We start from the raw sequence: 10,000 nt of genomic DNA, 5'->3' as shown, positions 1-10,000 counted from the left end.
AACCGCGGGGTAGACGTGGTCCCCGGGACGAGGGCCGCCTGGTATCGCCCGCCCGGCCCCCCAACCCCCCCCCCCCCCGCGGCGGCGTAAATGAAGAGAGGCAGTCGGCATGAAACCTTCTTTTATTAAGTGTTGTTTTCATCGAGCGTCTTTCATTAAAGGTTGTGTTCTGAAGCAGTCTTTTCTTCAACAGCGCTGTTCTGCGGGGAGAAGGTCTGCCGGCATCTCTAGAAATCTCCCCCCGCCCCTGACCGCCTCCCCCCCCGCCCCCGTTGCCGGTTTGCGCGGCGCCCCCCCCTCCCGACGTTGCCTCTTGCCGCTACCCCCGCCCCCCCCCCGCTGCCGGTTTGCGCGGAGCCCCCCCTCCCGACGTTGCCTCTTGCCGCTACCCCCGCCCCCCCCCCGCTGCCGGTTTGCGCGGAGCTCCCCCTTCCCGCCGTTGCCTCTTGCCGCTACCCCCGCCCCCCCCCGCTGCCGGTTTGCGCGGAGCCCCCCCTTCCCGCCGTTGCCTCTTGCCGCTACCCCCCGCCCCCCCCCCGCTGCCGGTTTGCGCGGAGCCCCCCCTTCCCGCCGTTGCCTCTTGCCGCTACCCCCGCCCCCCCCCCGCTGCCGGTTTGCGCGGAGGCCCCCCTTCCCGCCGTTGCCTCTTGCCGCTACCCCCCCGCCCCCCCCCGCTGCCGGTTTGCGCGGAGCGCCCCCGCCTGCCGTTGCCTCTCGCCGCGGCCACCACCGCCCCCTCCACACCCCCGGGCCCCCCGTTACCGGTTTGCGCGGAGCCCCCCCTCCCGACGTTGCCTCTTGCCGCTGCTGCCACCCCCAGCTCCCCACACCCCCCGGCTCCCGTTAGCGGTTTGCGCGGAGCCCCCCCTTCCCGCCGTTGCCTCTTGCCGCTACCCCCGCCCCCCCCCCCGCTGCCGGTTTGCGCGGAGCCCCCCCGCCTGCCGTTGCCTCTTGCCGCGGCCGCCACCGCCCCCCCCCACACCCCCCGGCCCCCCGTTACCGGTTTGCGCGGAGCCCCCCCTCCCGACGTTGCCTCTTGCCGCTGCTGCCACCCCCAGCTCCCCACACCCCCCGGCTCCCGTTAGCGGTTTGCGCGGAGCCCCCCCTTCCCCCCTTCGCGGGCTGCCGCTTCCCTCCCGGGCTGCCCGGCTGCTCTCTAACCCCTGCGACCGAGGCGGCGCTGTTAGGGCGGCCGTGCCGGTGCCCCTTGCCGCAGCTAGCCTCTCGCCGCTGCCCCTCCCGTCCGTCGTCCCCCGTCCCCAAAAACTTGCTGCTCTCCACGCTGGAGCCTGCACGGGGGAGGTTGCGCTCCGCTCCTCCGGCCCTAAAGCCGCCCTCGCCCGCCCCCCGGCTTGCCGCTTGGCTCGGCTGCCCGCCCGCCCGCTAATCCCCCCAACGCCCCCACCCCCAAAAACACCCCAGCCCTACCGCATGCCGCTCCCCCTCTCCCCGCTCTCGCTGACCGCTGCCACCCCCCCCCCCCCACCCCTCTCCCCCGAAACAAACCCCCCAGCCCTACCGCATGCCGCTCCCCCTCTCTCCCTAGCCTGCCCCCCCCGCCGTCGCTTGCTGCCGCCGCCGCCGCCGCCGCCGCCGCCGCCGCCGCCGCCGCCGCCGGGACCCGCCTCAGTCTGGTGGCGCGCGCTCGGAGATCCCCGGCTACCCGTCCGTCCGTCCCTCCCTCCCTCCCGCCCCGCCCCGGGGGAGGGCCCGGGGCAGCGCGGGCAGGCGGGGAGCAAAAAAAGGCGCGGGCGCCAAAAAACGTCGGGGTCCCGGGGTGGCGGAGGGGGGCGGCGACGGCGGCGGGTACACGGCGCCGGGTCCAGGGCGCCGGGTCCAGCCCATCCCGGGGCGGGGACAGGTGGTGTCGTCCGTCCCCGCCCCCGTAACCTGCTCTGAAGCATCCGCTTCCCGCCGCGGTTCGCCCTCCACCCCCCCGCCGCACACGCAGCTGCCGCTTCCCGCCGCCTCTGCCCCCCGCCCCGGGATCAACCACCCGCCGGGTCCAGCCGGTCCCGGTCCCGGGAACCTGCTCCCGGGGCCAGCCGGAGCCACGCCCCCTCCTCTGACGCTTCCAGCTGCCGCCTCCCCTCCCACCCCCCAAACTCACACTGGCCCTCGCCGGCCCGCCCACCCGCCTACCTGCTTGCCCGCCGCCGCTGGGTGGCGTGCCGGACACTCTCGCACACAGGTACACAGACAGGGACACAGGGACACAGGCACTCAGGCACACAGGGACACAGGGACACAGGGACACAAGGACACAGGGACACAGGCACTCAGGCACTCAGGCACTCAGGGACACAGGGACACAGGGACACAGGCACTCAGGCACTCAGGGACACAGGGACACAGGGACACAGGGACACAGGCACTCAGGCACTCAGGGACACAGGGACACAGGGACACAGGGACACAGGCACTCAGGCACACAGGGACACAGGTGGCGGGCCGGAGGCCTCTCTCCACTGTGTGGCAGGGGTCCAAGAGCCACCCCAGCCCAACCCAGAGGGTCTTTTGCACCTCTCTAGAGGCCACCCAGAGACCCCAGGCCGCAGCAGAAGCCTCCCCCGCATGCTCTGCAGGCTTCCGACCCACCCCAGGCCGCACCAGAAGCCTCCACCGCAAGCTCTGCAGGCTTCCGACCCACCCCAGGCCGCAGCAGAAGCCTCTCCCGCACGCTCTGCAGGCTTCCGACCCACCCCAGGCCGCAGCAGAAGCCTCTCCCGCACGCTCTGCAGGCTTCTCAGCCACCCCAGGCCGCAGCAGAAGCCTCTCCCGCACGCTCTGCAGGCTTCTCAGCCACCCCAGGCCGCACCAGAAGCCTCTCCCGCACGCTCTGCAGGCTTCTCAGCCACCCCAGGCCGCACCAGAAGCCTCCCCCGCACGCTCTGCAGGCTTCTCAGCCACCCCAGGCCGCAGCAGAAGCCTCTCCCGCACGCTCTGCAGGCTTCTCAGCCACCCCAGGCCGCACCAGAAGCCTCCCCCGCACGCTCTGCAGGCTTCTCAGCCACCCCAGGCCGCACCAGAAGCCTCTCCCGCACGCTCTTCAGGCTTCTCAGCCACCCCAGGCCGCACCAGAAGCCTCTCCCGCACGCTCTGCAGGCTTCCGACCCACCCCAGGCCGCAGCAGAAGCCTCTCCCGCACGCTCTGCAGGCTTCTCAGCCACCCCAGGCCGCAGCAGAAGCCTCTCCCGCACGCTCTGCAGGCTTCTCAGCCACCCCAGGCCGCAGCAGAAGCCTCTCCCGCACGCTCTGCAGGCTTCTCAGCCACCCCAGGCCGCACCAGAAGCCTCTCCCGCACGCTCTGCAGGCTTCTCAGCCACCCCAGGCCGCACCAGAAGCCTCCCCCGCACGCTCTTCAGGCTTCTCAGCCACCCCAGGCCGCACCAGAAGCCTCCCCCGCACGCTCTGCAGGCTTCTCAGCCACCCCAGGCCGCACCAGAAGCCTCCCCCGCACGCTCTGCAGGCTTCCCACCCACCCCAGGCCGCAGCAGAAGCCTCTCCCGCACGCCCTGCAGGCTTCTCAGCCACCCCAGGCCGCAGCAGAAGCCTCTCCCGCACGCTCTGCAGGCTTCTCAGCCACCCCAGGCCGCACCAGAAGCCTCTCCCGCACGCTCTGCAGGCTTCTCAGCCACCCCAGGCTGCAGCAGAAGCCTCTCCCGCACGCTCTGCAGGCTTCTCAGCCACCCCAGGCCGCAGCAGAAGCCTCTCCCGCACGCTCTGCAGGCTTCTCAGCCACCCCAGGCCGCAGCAGAAGCCTCTCCCGCACGCTCTGCAGGCTTCTCAGCCACCCCAGGCCGCAGCAGAAGCCTCTCCCGCACGCTCTGCAGGCTTCTCAGCCACCCCAGGCCGCACCAGAAGCCTCTCCCCGCACGCTCTGCAGGCTTCTCAGCCACCCCAGGCCGCAGCAGAAGCCTCTCCCGCACGCTCTGCAGGCTTCTCAGCCACCCCAGGCCGCAGCAGAAGCCTCTCCCGCACGCTCTGCAGGCTTCTCAGCCACCCCAGGCCCCAACAGAAGCCTCTCCCGCACGCTCTGCAGGCTTCCGACCCACCCCAGGCCGCAGCAGAAGCCTCTCCCGCACGCTCTGCAGGCTTCCGACCCACCCCAGGCCGCACCAGAAGCCTCCCCCGCACGCTCTGCAGGCTTCTCAGCCACCCCAGGCCGCACCAGAAGCCTCCCCCGCACGTTCTGCAGGCTTCTCAGCCACCCCAGGCCGCAGCAGAAGCCTCCCCCGCACGCTCTGCAGGCTTCTCAGCCACCCCAGGCCGCAGCAGAAGCCTCCCCCGCACGCTCTGCAGGCTTCTCAGCCACCCCAGGCCCCAGCAGAAGCCTCTCCCGCACGCTCTGCAGGCTTCTCAGCCACCCCAGGCCGCACCAGAAGCCTCCCCCGCACGCTCTGCAGGCTTCTCAGCCACCCCAGGCTGCAGCAGAAGCCTCTCCCGCACGCTCTGCAGGCTTCTCAGCCACCCCAGGCCGCACCAGAAGCCTCCCCCGCACGCTCTGCAGGCTTCTCAGCCACCCCAGGCCGCACCAGAAGCCTCTCCCGCACGCTCTGCAGGCTTCTCAGCCACCCCAGGCCGCACCAGAAGCCTCTCCCGCACGCTCTGCAGGCTTCTCAGCCACCCCAGGCCGCAGCAGAAGCCTCTCCCGCACGCTCTGCAGGCTTCTCAGCCACCCCAGGCCGCACCAGAAGCCTCTCCCGCACGCTCTGCAGGCTTCTCAGCCACCCCAGGCCGCACCAGAAGCCTCCCCCGCACGCTCTTCAGGCTTCTCAGCCACCCCAGGCCGCACCAGAAGCCTCCCCCGCACGCTCTGCAGGCTTCTCAGCCACCCCAGGCCGCACCAGAAGCCTCCCCCGCACGCTCTGCAGGCTTCCCACCCACCCCAGGCCGCAGCAGAAGCCTCTCCCGCACGCCCTGCAGGCTTCTCAGCCACCCCAGGCCGCAGCAGAAGCCTCTCCCGCACGCTCTGCAGGCTTCTCAGCCACCCCAGGCCGCAGCAGAAGCCTCTCCCGCACGCTCTGCAGGCTTCTCAGCCACCCCAGGCCGCAGCAGAAGCCTCTCCCGCACGCTCTGCAGGCTTCTCAGCCACCCCAGGCCCCAACAGAAGCCTCTCCCGCACGCTCTGCAGGCTTCCGACCCACCCCAGGCCGCAGCAGAAGCCTCTCCCGCACGCTCTGCAGGCTTCCGACCCACCCCAGGCCGCACCAGAAGCCTCCCCCGCACGCTCTGCAGGCTTCCGTCCCACCCCAGGCCGCAGCAGAAGCCTCCCCCGCACGCTCTGCAGGCTTCCGTCCCACCCCAGGCTGCAGCAGAAGCCTCTCCCGCACGCTCTGCAGGCTTCTCAGCCACCCCAGGCCGCACCAGAAGCCTCCCCCGCACGCTCTGCAGGCTTCTCAGCCACCCCAGGCCGCAGCAGAAGCCTCCCCCGCACGCTCTGCAGGCTTCTCAGCCACCCCAGGCCGCAGCAGAAGCCTCCCCCGCACGCTCTGCAGGCTTCTCAGCCACCCCAGGCCCCAACAGAAGCCTCTCCCGCACGCTCTGCAGGCTTCCGACCCACCCCAGGCCGCACCAGAAGCCTCCCCCGCATGCTCTGTAGGCTTCTGACCCACCCCAGGCCCCAACAGAAGCCTCCCCCGCACGCTCTGCAGGCTTCTCAGCCACCCCAGGCCGCAGCAGAAGCCTCTCCCGCACGCTCTGCAGGCTTCTCAGCCACCCCAGGCCGCACCAGAAGCCTCTCCCGCACGCTCTGCAGGCTTCTCAGCCACCCCAGGCCGCACCAGAAGCCTCTCCCGCACGCTCTGCAGGCTTCCGACCCACCCCAGGCCGCACCAGAAGCCTCCCCCGCACGCTCTGCAGGCTTCTCCGCCACCACAGGCCGCACCAGAGGATCTTTTGCACCTCTCTGGACGCCACCCAGAGACTCCAGGCCGCACCAGAGGCCCCCCCCCCAACCATTTACAGGCTGCAGTGCCAGCCTAGGCCCCGCTGGCAGCCTCCCTTGTCTGCTTTTGAAGGCCTCCCATCCACTCCAGACCTGCCTGGAGGCCTCCCTCGACTGCTCCCGGGGCCCTCGAAGCCACCCTAGGCCTTTCTGGAGGACCTGCTCGACCGCTCGGGCGGCTTCTGACGCACCCTCGGCCATCCGGCGCCCAGCAGCTCCCAGGGCCAGGCACCGGCCTCCCCCTCCGGCCGCCCCTGGGGCCGGGGGTGGCTCGGACTCGGCGCCCCCAACGTGTCGTCCCGTCCCCCCCCGCCCCGCACCGCCGAACATTCGCTGCAGCCGAGGGCTTGCCGCTCGACGCCTACCCCACCCGCCCAGCCCCCCGCTGCGGCCCGGCGCTGCCCCGGCCGCTGCGCCCTGCCTCTCATCGCTCCCCCCCACCCGGCAACCGGCCGCCGGGCACGGCAAGTCCCAGGGCAGGGAACAGGTGCTGCCGGGACCCCGTGCTGGCTGCCGGCTTCCCGGGGCTGCCCCGGGCACGGACAGGTCGCCCCCCCGCCCCGGCGAATGTTCACCGAACCGGCTGCCGGCTGCCTTCGAGCACCCCCCGCCCCCCGCCACTATCGTCCCCCCCGCCCCCCCTCCGCCTCCGCTGCCGCTTCTCCCCGCACCGCCTCCACTGCCTCCCCCCGCCGCCGGCGAACGAGTCGCCGGATCCGTAGGGTGCCGGGAGCCCGAACGGCGAGCGGCTCCGGCTGCTGCCGGGACCGCGGGGATTCGAGCCGCTCCGGCCGCGGCCGGGACCCCGTGCCGGATGCCGGCATCCCCGGACGGCCCCGGGACGGCCCCGGTCGCCGGCCGGGTGACGTTCACCGAAGCGGCTGCCGGCTGTCTTCGAGCCCCCCCCCCCTCCGCCTCCGCTGCCGCTTCTGCCCGCACCCCCTCCACTGCCTCCCCCCGCCGCCGGCGAACGAGTCGGCGGATCCGTAGGGTGCCGGGAGCCCGAACGGCGAGCGGCTCCGGCTGCTGCCGGGACCGCGGGGATTCGAGCCGGTCCGGCCGCGGCCGGGACCCCGTGCCGGAAGCCGGCATCCCGGGACGGCCCCGGGACGGCCCCGGTCGCCGGCCGGGTGACGTTCAGCGAAGCGGCTGCCGCCAGTCTTTGGGCCTCCCCCGTGCCGGGGCCGCGGGGCTTCGAGCCGGTCCGGCCGCGGCCGGGATCCGGGGCCGGACGATGGCTTCCCGGGCCGGTCCCGGTCGCCTCCCGGGTGACGTTCACCGAAGCGGCTGCCGGCTGTCTTCGAGCCCCCCCCCCCCCCCTCCGCCTCCGCGGCCGCTTCTCCCCGCACCCCCTCCACTGCCTCCCCCCGCCGCCGGCGAACGAGTCGCCGGATCTGTAGGGTGCCGGGAGCCCGAACGGCGAGCGGCTCCGGCTGCTGCCGGGACCGCGGGGATTCGAGCCGCTCCGGCCGCGGCCGGGACCCCCGTGCCGGAAGCCGGCATCCCCGGACGGCCCCGGGACGGCCCCGGTCGCCGGCCGGGTGACGTTCACCGAAGCGGCTGCCGGCTGTCTTCGAGCCCCCCCCCCTCCGCCTCCGCTGCCGCTTCTGCCCGCACCCCCTCCACTGCCTCCCCCCGCCGCCGGCGAACGAGTCGGCGGATCCGTAGGGTGCCGGGAGCCCGAACGGCGAGCGGCTCCGGCTGCTGCCGGGACCGCGGGGATTCGAGCCGGTCCGGCCGCGGCCGGGACCCCGTGCCGGAAGCCGGCATCCCGGGACGGCCCCGGGACGGCCCCGGTCGCCGGCCGGGTGACGTTCACCGAAGCGGCTGCCGGCTGTCTTCGAGCCCCCCCCCCCCCTCCGCCTCCGCTGCCGCTTCTCCCCGCACCCCCTCCACTGCCTCCCCCCGCCGCCGGCGAACGAGTCGGCGGATCCATACCGTCCCGAGAGCCCGAGGCGGCGGCACCCAGTGCGGGTCCGGCCGAGGCCGGGACCCCGTGCCTGTCGCAGGCTTCCCGGGACGGCCCCGGAACGGCCGCGGTCGCCGGCCGGGTGACGTTCTCCGAAGCGGCTGCCGGCTGTCTTCGAGCCCCCCCCCCCCCTCCGCCTCCGCTGCCGCTTCTGCCCGCACCTCCTTCACTGCCTCCCCCCGCCGCCGGCGAACGAGTCGCCGGATCCGTAGGGTGCCGGGAGCCCGAACGGCGAGCGGCTCCGGCTGCTGCCGGGACCGCGGGGATTCGAGCCGCTCCGGCCGCGGCCGGGACCCCGTGCCGGATGCCGGCATCCCGGGACGGCCCCGGGACGGCCCCGGTCGCCGGCCGGGTGACGTTCAGCGAAGCGGCTGCCGCCAGTCTTTGGGCCTCCCCCGTGCCGGGGCCGCGGGGCTTCGAGTCGGTCCGGCCGCGGCTGGGACCCCGTGCCTGTCGCAGGCTTCCCGGGACGGCCCCGGAACGGCCGCGGTCGCCGGCCGGGTGACGTTCACCGAGGCGACTGCCGGCTGTCTTCGAGCCCCCCCCCCCCCTGCCGGAGCCGCGGGGATACGAGCCGGTCCGGCCGCGGCCGGGACCCCGTGCCGGAAGCCGGCATCCCGGGACGGCCCCGGGACGGCCCCGATCGCCTCCTGGGTGACGTTCACCGAAGCGGCTGCCGGCTGTCTTCGAGCCCCCCCCCCCCCTCCGCCTCCGCTGCCGCTTCTCCCCGCACCCCCTCCACTGCCTCCCCCCGCCGCCCGCGAACGAGTCGCCGGATCTGTAGGGGGCCGGGAGCCCGAGGCGGCGAGCGGCTCCGGCTGCTGCCGGGACCGCGAGGCTTCGAGCCGGTCCGGCCGCGGCCGGGATCTCGTGCCGAACGTCGTCTTCCCGGGACGGTCCCGGGAGGGCCCCAGTCTCCTCCCGGGTGACGTTCACCGAAGCGGCTGCCGGCTGTCTTCGAGCCCCCACCCCTGCCGTGGCCGCGGGGATTCGCCCCGGTCCGGCAGCTGACGGTTCCCTGTGTCGGACGCCGGCTTCCCGGGACTGCCCCGGGACAGCCCCGGTCGCCTCCCGGGTGACGTTCACCGAAGCTGCTGCCGCCTGTCTTTGTCCCCCCCCCCCCGTGCTCTCCCTCAGGCGGGAGGTAGACGTGCTCTCCCTCGGCGAGTAGACGTGCTCTCCCTCGGCGAGTAGACGTGCTCTCCCTCGGCGGGTAGACGTGCTCTCCCTCGGCGAGTAGACGTGCTCTCCCTCGGCGAGTAGACGTGCTCTCCCTGGGCGAGTAGACGTGGGTAGACGTGCTCTCCCTCGGCGAGTAGACGTGCTCTCCCTCGGCGAGTAGACGTGCTCTCCCTGGGCGAGTAGACGTGCTCTCCCTGGGCGAGTAGACATGCTCTCCCTGGGCGAGTAGACGTGCTCTCCCTCGGCGAGTAGACGTGCTCTCCCTGGGCGAGTAGACGTGCTCTCCCTGGGCGAGTAGACGTGCTCTCCCTGGGCGAATAGACGTGCTCTCCCTGGGCGAGTAGACGTGCTCTCCCTCGGCGAGTAGACGTGCTCTCCCTCGGCGAGTAGACGTGCTCTCCCTCGGCGAGTAGACGTGCTCTCCGCGGAGATCGCGCTTGTCGCCAAGGGGTCGCTGTTGCGCTCTGCCTCCGCCTACGTCATCGTACAAGCCGGCGTGATTTCTGCGACCTGCCGCTGGGCGGAGGTCGGCTGGTTGTGCGCTCGCGGAGCTGACGGCCCTCCAGTTCCGTATATGAGGGAACAAGCGACGCCGAGCACTCCCAGGGCAGCGCTGCCGAGCGGCTGCTCCAAGCCACCCGCCAGGCGGCTGGGCAGGGGTCCGTCTGGCTTCTCGGTGGCTTTCGCCCGGGTCAGAGAGGGGACCCGCGGGGCCGAACAAAGGCGCGGCGGTTTGGAGCGGCCGCTGGCGCACCCTCAGCGGTGTTGGATGGGTTTCGCTCGTCCGTGAGCCGGAGCCCAGCCCGGGCTCGGCAACGAAAGCGGGGAAAAGAAAAAAAGTTGAGGAGTGGCTGGCGCCGGCCACTGCCGAAGTGTGGAACCCCCGAAGCGAAGTTTGCCCG

The sequence above is a fragment of the Melanerpes formicivorus genome, unplaced genomic scaffold (genome assembly GCF_026170545.1).
Source record: "Melanerpes formicivorus ecotype bairdi unplaced genomic scaffold, bMelFor1.0.p_v2 SCAF_274, whole genome shotgun sequence".
Taxonomy (NCBI): Eukaryota; Metazoa; Chordata; class Aves; order Piciformes; family Picidae; genus Melanerpes; species Melanerpes formicivorus.
This window is presented reverse-complemented; position numbering follows the sequence as displayed.